Below are 16,511 nucleotides of genomic sequence, written 5' to 3' on the forward strand. Positions count from 1 at the left end.
TGTACTTTGGTTCTGTTGCGTCAGATGGCATAACGAGAGTGACACCATCTTTTAGCTTGGAACTGAGTTCTCCATACCTGGGAGATGTATGTCTTACGGAACTGTTGCTCAGTGCAGGCCAATCAGTACGTCCTCCTCATTTCCTTTCCTACATCTCTGCCCCCTTGTAATGTTGGTGCCCTGCTTCTTATTCCCCTACCCATGTCGTGATCCCTCTTATTGTTTTCTTTTGCTGTTCCTCAATTTTGTCGCCCGTGACAATTATTCTCTCCCACGGAAACGGTCTCCAGGTCACGCGCGCCAGCTACGACACCAGAGTTACGCCACTGGCTCACTCCGTTGGCGAAGTGCAGAAAGTGTTACGTCTTCTGCACCACTTGTTAGCAGCAGACACAGTGGCTGCGCCAAAGACTGAGACAGCGTGGAGTTTTACAATTTCTCCCTCGTCGTCGCTGCCCAGCCCTGCGGATCCCTCCGCCTGGCTGCTGCTGTATAGATTCTCCGACAATGCGCGCAACGCGCGCCGCTGATCGCTCTCGGGAGCCTCAGGCAACGAATGCTCCGCTGAAGCCAGGATGCCCTGTGGTTGAGATGAACTCGTCGCCGCTCGGCGCTCCAGTGCGGAGCCGCGTCGCCGTGAGGTCAGCTGCCGACGCCTGATGCACCGGCAGCTGGGAAGTCGTCAGTCGCGATGTCCGCGAGGTCCCGTCATGGACGGACCACGCGCCGTGAGGCAGGGTTGCCGTGAAGTCCGGGCGTCAGTCCTTGGCGCCGCCTGTGACCAAGACCGCGCTGCGGCCGGTCCTGCTGGAAGTTCTCGCTGTAGTTAGTCAGCCATGGTGCCGACCGAACTCGGGCCGACCTCCAGAGCTGAAGTTGACATCTGGCGGCGAACGGATGACTCCTGCGAGCTGGAACAGACTTCCAGAATCGTCACCTGCGAAGATTGAACATTTGGACACGGACCACGTCCGTCCTCAGATCCGAACTGCTTCCTATGGCTTCTGTCTGTTGCTGCCTGCGCTCCACTATTTATATCCGGCAGGAGGACGTTTTTTACCCTCGGTGGTAGCTTCTTGTTATTACTCCCGCAGTATATTGCAGTGTAACTTAGCGTGCTGGCCTCACTTCCCCTTCTCCAGGCTTCGCTTGGCGCTCGGTCTGTGTGCGTCCTTGCGTCAGTATGTTGGTAGACTGCTGCTGTCAGCAAGGTTATTGTGCCTGCCTACTTCGCAACGCCTCGGTCGCCGGCGTGCCTCTGTTTTGCCATTCTCCACTGCGTGAAGCAACGCTTACTACATGTGGCTGCAACAAAAGAAACTGAACACCGTGTTACTGCAATTCTCTAACAAACGTTACAATTTTTGTTTTGCCACAGGTTTGGGTAACTTCTTGAGCAGCCTGTACTAGAAGTACAACTCAGACTGCCAAGGCCTCGCAGTTCCAAAATAAAACTCGGGCGGGAGTAATTGCTCTTGGTACGAAGTGGCTGATTGGGCCGCACAAGTATGATGTCTCGGCTCGGGGCCAGTGACTGATGACCCGTCCGGCCACTATAATGGCGGCCTTCTCGGAGGAGCGTCCCCTCTTCTGGCGCCTTTGAAGCGCCGATTAACAAGGGCCAGACGGCGCGAGATGTAGCACCGGTGGGGCGCAGGAAACGCCGACTCGCCGTCGCAGGCTGCAGCCTCCCTTCCCTTCCCTTCCCTTCCGTCTGGCGGGCACCCCGCCAGCAGTCACCGGTAAACACGGCTCCTCTCGCTCCGCTCCGCTCTGGCTTAATTAACTCCGTTGGCCCCTCACAAAGAAAACGCGCCGCCGCCAGAGCAAAGAAATTTTAATTGGTGCGCGAAATGTAGCGCAGGGGCTCGGACCTGCACGCTCCGCCCTCTCAAAGAGTGTTTCGCTCGCTCACTGCCCAATGCGCGCTGGTTAGCTCTTGTCGCCTTTCACTCCGCTTTCTTACTGATCCGTAATACCGAAAACCCGTCTAGTGTAACACGTCTAGAACCGGGCTACACGGAATCAGTAGAAATCCACTGCAAGTTGCAAAGCACGCTAGCTAACCGCAGCGACGCACCCCTCCTGTTCAGAAGTAATGACATTACAACTGTCAAATTTTTTTGGACGATGTTACATCAGTCTACAATAACGTCTTCTGTGGTAGAGTTGGCGAGATACGTGAAATTTCTGCTCCATATTACACCAGTACACCGTGTATGTTGTTCTACATGTTCACGTATAGGCATACATCATTGGCGTCAATCTGTTGTAGAATTATGGAATATATTTTATGCTCAAGAAAAATGACGTTTTCGGAGAAAGAAAATCTCCTGTATAAAAAGCTGCATGAATTCCGCAGATAGACATCTTGCGAAACTCAGCTAGCTCTGTTCCTCCATTAGATCCGTAGCGCTGTAGACAATGGCACTCAGGTTGATGTCGTGTTTCTTGACTTCGGAAAGGCATTTTGACACCATCCCGCACTGTCTTTTACAGAAAAAATAAGAGCTTACCGAGTGTCGGCCCAGATTTGCGACTGTATTCAAGAATTCCTTGAAGACAGAACTCAAACGCCGCTCTCAACTGAACAACATTGACATGTTCGTAAAGGTAATTTCCGGAGTATCGCAAGGAAGTGTGGTAGGACCTTTACTGTTTACAGTATGTATAAATCATATGGTAGAAAGCGTTGGAAGCTATTTAAGACTGTTCGCAGTAGCAACTCCTTAAGAAAGTATTGATTTCCAGAATGACCTGCACAGGACTGTAAATGGTGGATGCTCTGGCGGTTGATCCTGAACGTCCATAAACGTAACATATTGCGCATACATAGGATAAGAAATCTACTACTGTTCAACTACGCTATTGATAACAAATTGCTGGAAACACATCTATTGTAAAATATTGAGGAGTAGCCATCCAGTGGCATGGCCACATAAAACAAATACACGGTGACACAGAAAAACGGGAACATTTCCACATTCCAATAAAACTAGAAGTGATAAAGGAAAGAAATTGCATCCATAGTAATTGAAACCCTACAACTTTGCCATTTAAGAAACATTGATGGCATTTTTATTTTTAAAAATTACGTCCTTTAGATGGCGTCCTCCTGTATGAATACATTCGTGAAATCTACTGTTGAGATTCCTCATTGACCGCTGCAACATCTCAGCTGGGATACTGTGAACTGCATCCCGAATTATCTGTTTTAACTCATCCAGGTTTCTTGGCCGAATCGTGTAGACTTTGCTCTTGAGATAGCCCCACAAGAAAAAATCACAAACGAATAAATCTGGCGATCTAGGAGTCCAGGGAATGTTACCGAATCTAGAGATCACACGATTGCCAAACAATTCACTCACATATCCCATTGATTGCCGTGCAGTGTGTTATGTCCCTCTGTCCTGTTGACCCCGGCTTCTTGATCGTTTGGAAAGTTGTTCAATGCAGGTGTAACGATAGTTTGTAAGTTCTCTACGTAACGATCGGCATTGACAGTTATTGTGTGTAATGACGTAGCCAGACATGACCATCGACCTGATGTAAAAAGAAACATGATTCATCAGACCAGGCGATATGTCTCCATTGATCCACGGTCCAATCTCGATAATACCGTGCCGCTACAACAGTAACTGAAGATGTTCTTGCGTCAACATCGGAACGCGTAGGGGTCGTTTGCGGGGAAGTCTTTGTTCAGAAAATATATGCTGAATATGCTCCGCAACACATGTGTCTGCACCAGCATCGTACTCAGTCATCAGATGTGCTGCGGATCACCGTCTATCGTTCTGTACAGAGCGGGCAAGCCTCCGACCTCTACCTTATGTGATTAGCCGTGGACGTCTGACAGCTTGTCGCTTCCTCGTGGTTTCACTGTCCTTCAACCACTTCCCATAGATGCTGATGACAGTACGACGCGAACAGCTGATAATTTTCTCCGTTTCCGGGATGCTCGTTCCGAGGCGCCCTCTATGAAAATCACTTTCTTGTGGTTTCCAGTCCTAACACTGGTTTGATCCAGCTCTCCATGCTACCCTAGCCTCTGTGAGCCTCTTCATCTCCGAGGAAGTGTTGCAACCTGCATCCTTCTGACTCTGTTTCCTGTGTTCATCTCATGGTCTTCCTCTACGATTTTCGACCCCCCCCCCCCCCCTCCCCCCACACACACTCACTCACACTTCCCACCATACTAAATTGGTGATCCCTAGATGTCTCAGACTGTGTTCCGTCAACTCTATCCCTTCTTTTGGTCAAGTTTTGCCACAGACTTCTTGTCTCCCCAATTCTGTTCAGTACCTCCTCATTAGTAATGGGATCTAGCCATCCAGTCTCCGGCATTCTTCTGTAGCACCACGTTTCGAAAGTTTCTATTCTCTTTTTGTCCTAACAGTTTGTCTTCCATGTTTCACTTCCATATATAGCTAATCTCCAGGCAAATACTTTCAGAAAAGACTTCCTAACACCTAAATCTGTATTCCATGTTAACAAATTTCTCTTCTTCTGAAATGCTTTCCGTGCCTTTGCCAGCCACATTTTATATCCTCTCTACTTCGGCCATCATCAGTTATGTTACTGCCCAAATAAACTATATTATCAAGAGTATACGGATACCCCCCAAAACGTACGTTTTTCATATTAGGTGCATTGTGCTGCCGCCTACTGCCAGGTTCTCCATATCAGCGACCTCAGTAGACATTAGACATCATGAGAGAGCTAATGGGGCGCTCCGCGAAACTTACGGATTTCGAACATGGTGAGGTGATGGGGTGTTACTTGTGTCATACGTCTGTACGCGAGAATTCCATACTCCTAAACATCCCTAGCTCCACTCTTTCCGATGTGATAGTGAAGTGGAAACGTAAAGGGACACGTACAGCACAAAAGCGTACAGGCCGACCTCGTCTGTTGACTGACAGAGACCGCCGTTTTTTTGAAGAGGGTGATAATGAGTAATAGGCAGACATCTATGCAGACCATCACACAGGAATTCCAAACTGCATGAGGATCCACTGCACCTACTATGACAGTTAGGCGGGAAGTGAGAAAACTTGGATTTCATTGTCGAGCGGCTGCTCATAAGTCACACGTCACGACGGTAAATGCCAAACGACTCCTCACTTGGTGTAAGGAGCGTAAACATTGGACGATCGAACAGTGGAAAAACGTTGTGTGGAGTGGTACACAATGTGGCGATCCGATGGCAGGGTGGTGTTACGGTATGGTTGTGTTTTTCATGGAGGAGGCTTGCACCCCTTGTTGTTTTGCTTGGCACTATCACAGCACAGGCCTACATTGACGTTTTAAGCACCTTCTTGCTTCCCACTCTTGGAGCAACTTAAGGATGGCGATTGCATCTTCCAACACGATCGAGCACCTGTGCGCTATTCGCATCCTGTGGCGGTGTGGTAACACAACAATAACATCCCTGTAATGGACTGACCTGCACAGAGTCCTGACCTGAATCCTATAGAACACCTTTGGGATGTTTTGGAACGCTGACTTCGTGCCAGGCCCCTCCGACCGACATCGATACCGGGGGGCTTCCTCTTTATTCCTTTCCCCCATTCCATATTCACTTACTATTTTTTCCTTCTCTTCCTGATCTTACTATCGAATTCCAGTCCCCCATCACTATTAAATTTTCGTGTCCCTTAACTATTTGAATAATTCCTGTTATGTCGTCATACATTTCTTCAATTTCTTCATCATTTACGGAGATAGTTGACATATAAACTTGTTCTACTGTGGTAGGCGTCGGCTTCGTGCCTATCTTGGCTGCAATAATGCGTTCAAAATGCTGTTCATAGTAGCTTACTTGCATTCCTATTTTCTTTTTCATTATTAAACCGCTCCTGCATTACCCCTAATTTGATTTTGTATTTATAATCCTGTATTCTCCTGGCTAGAAGTCCTGTTTCTCCTGCCATCGAACGTAACTAATTCTCACTAGGTCTAACTTATGTCGGTGGATTTCCCCATTTTGCTGCCCGTATCATCGCGCGAGTGATGATCACTTCATCTCTGCTCCGCATATGTACTTTGCTTACCGCATCACGTGCCCGTAATGTCATCAGGTTCATTTTGTCTCTCGTTGGCCGGGATCATAATGTTTCGGCTAGCCATTGTATCTTTCATGGTGTTTACCCCATTAAACGGAGACCGCCGTCTTCAAAATTCTGCAAATTTATTTTAGTGGGAGTATTCTACTAAACCACATGGCCATATAATTAACGTCGATATGCAGCAAGATTCTGGAATATATATTGTGTTCGAACATTATGAATTACCTCGAAGAGAAAGGTCTATTTACACGCGCAGTCAATACGGATTTAGAAAACCTAACTACTTCTTTACTCACACGAAATATTGAGTGCTATTGACAACGGATTTCAAATGGATTCTGTATTTCTTGATTTCCAAAAGGCTGTTGACATTGTGCCTCACAAGCAATCAAATTGCGTGCTTATGGAATGTTGTCTCAGTTACTCGACTGAATTCATGATTTCGACAGAGGCCACAGTTTGTAGTAACTGACGGAAAGTCATCGGGTAAAACAGAAGTGATTTCTGGCGTTCCCCAAGGTAGTGTTACAGGCCCTCTGCTGTTCCTCGTGTATATAAATGATTTAGGAGACGATCTGAGCAGCCGTCTTAGGTTGTTTGTAGATGATGCTGTCATTTATCGACCAGTCAAGTCATCATCAGATTCAAAACAAATTGGAAAGCGAATTAGAAAAGATACATGTACCGTGCGAAAATTGGGAATTGACCCTAAATAATAAGTTTTAGGTCATCCACATGAGTGCTAAAGGGAATCCGTTAAACTTCGGTAAAACGATAAATCAGTCAGATCTAAAGGCAGTAAATGCAACTAAATGTCTAGGAATTACATTTACGAGCAACTTAAATTGGAAAGAGCGCACAGAAAATTTTGTGGGGAGGGGAACCAAAGACTGCAATTTATTGGCAGAACACACAGAAGATGCAACTGATCTACCAAAGAGACTACCTACACAATGGTTTTCCGTCCTCTTTATTACTGATGCGCGGTGTGCGATCCTTACCAGACAGGACTTAACGGAGCAGCACGTTTTGTATCATCGCGAAATAGGGGAAAGAGTGTCTCTGACATGATAAAGGATTTGGGGTGGACACCATTAAAACAAAGGCGTTTTTCATTGCAGCATAATTTTGAAAGTTCAATCACAAACTTTCCGCTTGAAATGTGAAAATATTTTGTTGGCGCCGACCTACATAGGGAGATACGATCATCATAATAAAATAAAATAAAGGAAATCAGAGCTCGCACGGTAAGATATAGGTGTTTGTTTTTTCTGCGCGCTGGTTGAGGTGGGGATAATAGGCTATTATTGTGAAGGTGGTTCGGTGAATCCTCTGCCAGGCAGTTAAGTGAGGTTTGCAGAGTATGGGTGTAGATTTAGATGTATTTAACTTCGTGTCTGGTTTCTTTTCCTGTCGCCACATTCGTCTATTCCGAGGCATTTCCAAAACAGTGCACACCCTACTGCAGAGAGAAAGATTTATTCCGGAACAATGCCCTAGGCTATGGTCCTGCCACATATCCTCGATATGCTTTCTTGTACTGGCAGGGTGCAAAGCCTCAAAACGATATACGGCTTATGGCGCGCTTAATTTTTTGTTCGGTACCTTGTAACTGTAAAATGCAGTGTCTATAAAGTCCTGATATAATTTTCTAAAAAATCATAAATCGGCAACTATTAGAGAGAGAACACAGTGTTTTAGTATAAAACGTTTAGCAGCTCTCAAAACTATTTTTTGCCGGAATTTTAGCGTGAGCCGCACTTGTTGCGTAGAACATAAAAGCGCTATTCGAGTTCAAACCATGTACGGATCAGCTTTTCAGCTCTAACAGTTCTGATTGCTCATTCATTCGTAAACGAAGGCTGGCAGTGTCGTCGATTGGTGTTGTATTCTGCAAGTGCGTACAGATTTGGCCAATAGGCTGTATTCCGGAGCAGGTGACCATCCGGTGTTTACGAGTTTATTATTAAAACTGAATCATGTCTTGGTTTATTATGTATCATTAATGGGTACAGAAATGAAGTTTGAAATCTTTCGTACAAGGTGAGGTCTTCATAGCCGGAGAGAAGTGGAAGGAAGATCTGAATGTACCGAGAGGTGGATGAGAAAAACACGACCAAACCTCACTCACCCACACCCCTGAACTCGCACTCGCGCGCAACGTGACCGATTCCGTTCCTGTGATTGGCTTTGTCCTGTACAGTTTTTTATCTGACAGCGGCAGCGACGCTTTGTCGTGGCGTTACTTTGCCAGTGCCAGATCACACGTCCATCACGTGGACATAGCGTGAAGTGGCTGGCACCCGGCTAATGTCAGACATCCGCTAGCCCATGCCCTTTTGTAAGTCAGGAAAAACTTCAGGAGGTATCCATGAATGAAAATTTAAAGATATAAATCAATTTATTGCGTATTGTGCGTGCCTATGTCGTACAGTGTACACGCTATCCGTGACTTGACCCCACATAACGAAGTCTCACTGCGTTATATCTGAAGAGCGGACATGCGGTGGGAGCCTCGCGACTCATCCACCTCTGAGGAAATGTGTCATTTACTCACAACCCACACGTTAAAACTGGAATGTGGGGTTCATCATCATGTTGGAAGATGCTAGACCACTGCAGCTATTCGACCTGTGGTAACAGGAACTGTTAGAGCGTGTCCAGATAAACATTTTCCGTTGTGGTTTCGGCTGCGAAGAAAAAGCGACCGGCCACATCGAACATTAAGCTTCGAGCTGTCACGGATGTGTTCGTGTGGGTTTTCAGAACTCCAAATTGTAATTTGAGCCGACTCGCATGTCCAGATATGTGGAACTCTGCTGCATCTGAAAACATGCAATTTTCGAGGTAATCAGTCAGCGACTATGGAGGCCAGCAGGAAATACCCGAATTCTTACCTCAGAGGACGATCGTTTGGTTTTAATGCGTGGACCATTTTCACTTTGTGTGCAAAAAGCCGTAAGCGCTTGTATAACAGTTCGTGGTCAGTTGATCTTGCTTGTTGTAATTCGCGTGATGCACGGCTTATTGACTCTGGGAGGTGGGGGGCGGCTTCGTTGATATGCGGCTTGCGCTCTGCCAACGCGTCCGTAAGACTCAAGGATACGTCCACTTCTTCTAAGGTCTTTGACACTGTTGTCTCTTTAAGGTTTTTGAACCACTTCATTACGGTTTTTTTTTTCGGTGGTATCCTTCCATTCTGGCGTCGATAACATTGATCAACAGCCATTTTGCATTTTCGGTGTGTGATATCAGTTAGTATGTATCTTGGTGTGCAGAGATTGAATCTATCTTTCAAAATGGTCTAACACGTAAGATTTGAGGTTTGGGACCTTTTGTTGTTTATTTGCAATATTTCTATGTTTATTGCTCTTTTGTTTAGATGTTTGAATATTTTTAACAGGAGTGCTAGAAGATCTACTAATTGTCACTATATGTAGATGGTAGATGCAATAAAGAAATGGCAAGCAAAAGACGAGCACCATTGTCACATTTTTCGAATAGCAAAGAAGAATGAAGTTGATTATTTGCTGTGAGCTAATTTAGACCTTCATTGGCGTCATGTTTATATGAACATATTAAATAATATTGACCTCTAAAGTTCTGAATATTTAGTTTTTGTTAGTATTCAAATTCAAATGGCTCTGAGCACTATGGGACTTAACATCTGAGGCCCTCGGTTGGTTGGTTAGTTGGTTGTTTTTTGGGGAAGGAGACCAAACAGCGTGGTCATCGGTCTCATCGGATTAGGGAAGGAAGTCGGCCGTGCCCTTTCAGAGGAACCATCCCGGCATTTGCCTGGAGCGATTTAGGGAAATCACGGAAAAGCTAAATCAGGATGGCCGGACGCGGGATTGAACCGTAGTCCTCCCGAATGCGAGTCCAGTGTCTAACCACTGCGCCACCTCGCTCGAGGCCCTCAGTCCCCTAGAACTTAGAACTACTTAAACCTAACTAACCTAAGGACATCACACACATCCATGCCCGAGGCAGGATTCGAACCTGCGACCGTAGCGGTCGCACGGTTCCAGACTGAAGCGCCTAGAGCCGCTCCGCCACATCGGCCGGCTGTTAGTTTCATTTATCAGTTTTCGCTAGTATTGTTTTTGATTCTCCAGTGTATCTTGGAAATGTGACGTGATAGAGAAAAGCTGATATCACCAGTGAATGCAGGACCACAAAACTACGTAAATCCACGCAATTACAAATCAGATGCAAAAAAAAGTTTAAATTCGGCGACCAGTGTATAACCGCAGTACCATAATCACAGATTTGGATACTACGTACCAGATCACATGTTGCGCCTTCTCCTGGCCTGGAGCCATTTTGATGCACTCCTAGCCAGGTCTGCAACAAAGAACAAAGGAAGAAAATTTTGAGAGCTGCTAAACGTTTTACGACGAACCACGATCTCTGTATCTCAGAGGTTCGAAGTTGTGAGTTTTTGAAATGACAGCGAGACTTTATGGTCAAGTAACGGCGTACTAAGCTCATACAAGTACAGCTCCGCCGGTGTAATTTGGAGCCGTGCTACTCCTAGGGCGCAGCAGGACGCGTTAGCAAACGGTGTGGCGGGACGCGAGAGCGCATCGCAGGTTGCCGTTAACAGGCGCATCGGGCTGGATTACTGCGCCAGACGGGCAGGCCAGCGCCGTGCTGTTTTCGCTCGTAAATCGCGGCAAAGTGTTATATTCCCGGCGAAGCGATTTTGGCGCGGCAGTAGTGGCACATAAAACGCGAGCGCTTGCTACCTGTTGAGCCAGCCTGATACGTGATGTATTTTTATGGAAGCGATAGTGTGTATGACGCGGCTTTATCTGGTGGAGATCGGCCGCCTGCCGCCGCCGTGTTTTATTAGGCAGGCGCCACAAACGCAGCCACAGGTGTGGCGGCGGGTGACAGCCTGGACACTGCTCTCAGCAATTCCAGTCTGCTCAGCAGAATTCTCGGTTGCTTTGTACGCTGCCTCGTACTGGAGGTTGCGTGGAAAATAAAAAGAAAATAATTCCGTACTGTTAAGGCAACATAGAGAAAGATTGAAATTGATGTCGCAGGTAACCCCAGTGACACGCATACTTTTCCAATCACTGATTAGTGCATGGCAGAGGGTACCTCCCACTGTACCACGTATTAACGTTTCTTCCCGTACTGCTCGCTTAACGTTTCTTCCCGTTCTGCTTGCATGTGAAGCGCGTGGAAAAAACAGCTTAAATGCCTGTGTACGTGCTCCAAATAGAATACTCTTGCGAGCTTCACGAAAGTGGTTCGTAGGATGCTGAAGTGGCTGTTGGGCTGTTTGGAGAGAGAGGTATGGGGCAGTAGTGGTCCAGAATATGTCCAGTGATGTTTCCCGCTAGTGTAGAGCAGTGTCGTTGTTTATTATGACTTACGCCACACCGAATTTTGAATTATATATATATATATATATATATATATATATATATATATATATATATATAATATATAGTGCAGTGAATTACGTCAAAACAGTGCCAATATAAATAATGCAATATTGCACAACAGCTCCGTCAGTGATGCAAACGAAGCTTCTGGGACGCCAAAATAGCTGTGGTGTCACAATAAACGAGACACACCTACACACCAGCAGAAGACATCACTGAACATCAGATTCTCGCCAACCACTGCATGCCCCCTTTCCAAATACGCCGACAGTCACTCCAGCAACGAATAGGAAAATAAAAAATTCTACATTAATTTAGTATAAGACAGTTTATCAAATAAGTGCCTGGTAGCAAAAAATGCAAACAATTAATTATTCCACCCAGTCACGCTTCCCAACCGTAATCAGTATCACCACAACTAATTTGTAAGTAGATTTTCGCGGTATTCTTAGCGTCTATCTTCATGCGTTGCTAGTTTAGTGTTTTCAACTTATCCGTGCCGCTCTTACACGAATCAAATAAACAGTGAACATTCGCACTGTCCTTCTTTATATACCACCGTTAGTCCTATTTGTATGGTTTAACACACGTGAGCAATATTCTTGTGTAGGTCGCACGAGGACTTTCTAAGCAATCTCTTTTGCAGACTAACTGCATTTACCCACCTTCTTACCGCTGACCTAATATCTGTCACCTGTTTTACCTACAACTGAGCCTATGTGATAATTCCATTTCATATCGCCTCACATCGTCACAACCAGATATTTTTAAGTGGACCGACTGCATTTGTAACTTGATGAAATTGTCGTCATAGGATTTCGTTTTGCGAAGTGTGTAATTTCACGTCTCTGAACACCTTTCCTAGTTGCCAGTCCTTGCACTGTTTTTGAAATATTCTATCAAGATTTGTTTGGATGTTTGTGCGGTTTCTATCTTTATCAGTACTAGTAATGTATATAAACGTTTACTTCCTGCGTTGCTGAAATCAAGTAAAAAACAGCTTCTTCAGCACACCTTCATTCCTTTTTGTGATCTCATTTTGTGGAAACAGCTGTTTGTTTCAAGAAATTCACTTCATAGGCTGTCAGAATTTTCGCATCGTTTGCCTTTATTGCCAGGCGTCGCTTCATAGCACAATGACGTTCTTGTTAAGGTCTGATAAAGACGTGTTCTGTTGTGTTTGTTTTCTAGGAAGGGTTTCAACACATTATTAATCACTCCCATTGTTTTTGTACACCAGGTGGCTTTCTCAGTTCGTCTGTTTCTTCCAGAAAGGGTAGTTTACAGCCTAAATATGTGAACATATTCACTCTGTTTAGAATTTCAGTTTTCAAACGGATCTTATTTTGTGCTGGATACTATCCACAGAAGGCCACAGTTTTTTTTTTATGTTGATGTCCCTCCTCCCCCCCCCCCCTCTCTCTCTCTCTCTCTCTCTCTCTCTCTCTCTCTCTCTCTGTGTGTTTCCCTTTTCTGTCAGACCTACCCGGTAAAGGTCCCAGATTGACGAACAGTACTCAAGAGTCGGTCAAACAAGCGACTTGCAAGCCATTTTTTCCGTGGAAGAATTACATTACCTTAAGATTCTTCCTCGAATATCATTCTGGTACCTGCGTTTCCTGTTATTTGTTTTATGTGGCCATTCCACTTAACGTCGCTCTGGATAGTTAATCCTAGATATTTTACGCTTCTAGGCAGCTTCTCATCAATAATATAATTATACACTAGTGGATTTCTTATCCTTTGTGTGCGCAATGTGGTACATTTATTTAAGTTCAGGGTCCACTGCCAGAGCTTGCACCACTCATCAATCCTCCGCAGGTCTTTTGAAAACCAATACTGTCTTTTTGTGTTGACAACCGCATCATCTGCGAACAGTCTTAAAGAGCTTCCGATGCTTTTACTAGATCATTTATATGCATTGTAAATAGTAATGGCCCTATCACAGTTCTTTGAGGTACTACGGAAATTACTTTCACATCTGTCGATTTTGTTCCGTTAAGAGCGACTAGTTCCGTAAGTTTTCTGCCTATTATAGATACGTTCCTGGGGAACATGATTATCTATTAAGGGTGGCTGAAATATCCTCCAAAGCTGTCGAGAAGCTGTAAGATACCAGCCCCGTCATTGGACTTGCTTCTTACCGGCCAACAACCGACGGGAAGGACATAACTTGGTGCTTTCAAGTCTCGAACGCTAAACAATCGAATTGAGCCCCAATTTTTAAGTGAATTCAGTTAATCAGTCGTGTAGTGTTTAACGTTGACTACTTCGTAGAGTTATGTACTTACATGGATGTGGTGTCTGTTCTTTCGGACATGACCTGCAGCCGTCTAGAACGAAATTAGAATTACATATTAATACCTTCAGCTGCTGACGGGCGTTGATATGTATCAATGGGGACAGGTGAAAATGTGTGTCCCGACCGGGACTCTAACCCGGGATATCCTGCTTACGTGGCAGACGCTCTACCCATCTGAGCCACCGAGGGCACAGAGGATAGTGTGATTGCAGGGACTTTCTCGCCCACACCTCCCGCGAGACCCACATCCTCACCTTTTATGTCCACACACTACATTCGTAGTGTCCCTACATTCTTACCAAGTCCTCTAATAGTTCGGGTAATATGTTGTGCATCCGCACAGAAGAAGAAGGTCATGGCCGGTATTGCCAGAACTATATACTGATATGGATATGGTGTCTGTTCTTTCGGACAATGTCTTCCACGAGTAATGAGTGTGCTGAGTAGGGACACTACGAATGTAGTGTTCAAATGGCTCTGAGCACTATGGGACTCAACTGCTGAGGTCATTAGTCCCCTAGAACTTAGAACTAGTTAAACCTAACTAACCTAAGGACATCACAAACATCCATGCCCGAGGCAGGATTCGAACCTGCGACCGTAGCGGTCTTGCGGTTCCAGACTGCAGCGCCTTTAACCACACGGCCACTTCGGCCGGCTACGAATGTAGTGTGTGGACATATAAGGTGAGAATGTGGGTCTCGCTGGAGGCGTGCGCGAGATAGTCGCTGCAGTCGCACTATTCTCCGTGCCGTCGGTGGCTCAGATGGATAGAGCGTCTGCCATGTAAGCAGGAGATCCAGGGTTCGAGTCCCGGTCGGGGCACACATTTTCACCTGTCCCCAATGATATATATCAACGCCCGTTAGCAGCTGAAGGTATTAATATATACTTCGTAGAGTAGTTTACTGTTCTTGTGGCCTGTTATTGTGTTAGCTACGCTGAATGTTCTGTGTGTGTGTGGCTGTTATTACGTGTTTTGTTTGGACATAAAATACCTTGACCATGTAGTTGTGGAGTATTACAGGACAGGCCTAACGAGCGTTTTGTATTAATCGGTTACTTCAGGAAGACACTAGGCACGATGGCTGATGGGAGTAACAGAATTGACAAAAGTCACAAGGTATTGTGCGACCTTGCATAGGTATTCGCTTGGAGTGTGTCGTTGTCCCGCGTTGTTTTCCTTGTGCTGAGTTTTGTTTCGGGTGATGCACGTGCTACGGCTTGCGAAAGTCAGTACCGTCTGCTAATAAAGTTAGAGTAATGTCGCGCCGAGGATAAGCTGTAAGTGCCAGTCTATTATGTTCGATTTCTTTCGATTCAGGTAGCTCCCATCAGCCACCGCGCACAGTTTCTTGAAGAAGTGCGCAAATAAGTATATAGCAGCGTTTCTATTGTAGCACCGTCGACGTTTCCTCTCGTAAGCTTTTATTGTCCTGTCACTGCTTTGGTCTTATTACTGGGTCGTCTACATTTTGTTTCCGTAACAGTGTGGAGTGTGTGGTAAATTATAAGAACTGATGTTGCTCGGTTGGTTGATTTGGAAGGAGGGGGCCAAACAGCGAGGTCATTGGTCCGATCGGATTAGGAAAGGATGAGGAAGGAAGTTGGCCGTGCCCTTCCAAAGGAACCATCACGGCATTTGCCGGAAGCGATTTACGAAAATCACAGAAACTCAAAACCAGGATGGAGGGACTCGGTTGATGTTGTTCGATAGCTCAGTGGCATATGTCAATGTTTCCTGCAGCGGAGCGACATCGATAGCAATGTGGTCGATCTAAGTGCCCATTTGCTACAGAGGAGCGACATCGATCGACAGCATTCAACTTGATTTACATGCCCATTTCCTGCAGAGGAGCGACATCAACAACAATGTGCTCAGTCTACATGCCCAAACTATTCCAAGACGAATACTGCAGTGCGAAGATGGCCATCAGCAAACAAAGTGTAAAATAAGAAAAACCATCCTCAGATATTTTCGGAATGCTATCTCTTGTAACATATATCCACTGTCTTTATTACTGGAAGTGTAGTATAAAGTTGTCTGACTCTACCAACGACAATCCCGAGCACAATCTTATCACATAAGATATTTGCGATGTCTGTCAATTTACCGACGACTCCCTGCATCCATGTATGTGTGGGAGAGTAACGCTAGAGACGCGCAACGGCGTTTCGAATTGACGTCACTACTTTCAGCCCAGTCTGCCTAGTAGGAGGGCAGCAGCACTAGACAGTCGTCCATCCAGCCGATTCCGACAGTGGAATCGCAGAACGGATTGACAGCATTTTCTAGCAATATCAATTGGCTTGCATACAAAAAAAACTACAACATAACGTTGACGTCCTGTGGATAACGGCCATTTCACCAAGACTTGACTGACCAGCAGTTCCAGGAAGAATTACTTCTGTTCTGGGCTGGAATCACACTTTCAGGTCGAATTATTTGTCTGTGTAGCGGGCGCTGAAACTTCTATGGTCTTTTAAGGCGTCGCACACTAACCAGTCACCAAAGACCTCACTCAGAAAGTTTCTTACTGAACATTTTCACTGAAGTGTCAATGCTTTGATAAAGTGTAGAAAATTTATGTAATGAGTATATTAAGGTTTCTTTTATGCGATTGCATAAATTGAGTAAAAAATTGGTGCTTCCCATTCACGTTTTCTTCCTCCAGTCGGTACAAGTATGTTTTCTGTTACTTGTCACTTGTTTCATCAAGGATTTTTGCTGTTACTTAT

General features: G+C 45.4%; 1 protein-coding gene and 1 non-coding gene across 2 annotated transcripts in view; both read left to right on the top strand.

Annotated features, from left to right (window-relative positions):
- The window catches only part of LOC124711126 (homeobox protein PKNOX1-like), a 731,542-nt gene that overhangs the window by 556,352 nt on the left and 158,679 nt on the right, over positions 1 to 16,511 (top strand). The gene's annotated exons all lie outside the window — the stretch shown is intronic.
- Positions 14,523 to 14,597, top strand: Trnat-ugu. The gene has a single exon. It is a non-coding gene; the product is annotated as a tRNA-Thr (tRNA).

This window comes from Schistocerca piceifrons, chromosome 8 (assembly GCF_021461385.2).
Source record: "Schistocerca piceifrons isolate TAMUIC-IGC-003096 chromosome 8, iqSchPice1.1, whole genome shotgun sequence".
Taxonomy (NCBI): domain Eukaryota; kingdom Metazoa; phylum Arthropoda; class Insecta; order Orthoptera; family Acrididae; genus Schistocerca; species Schistocerca piceifrons.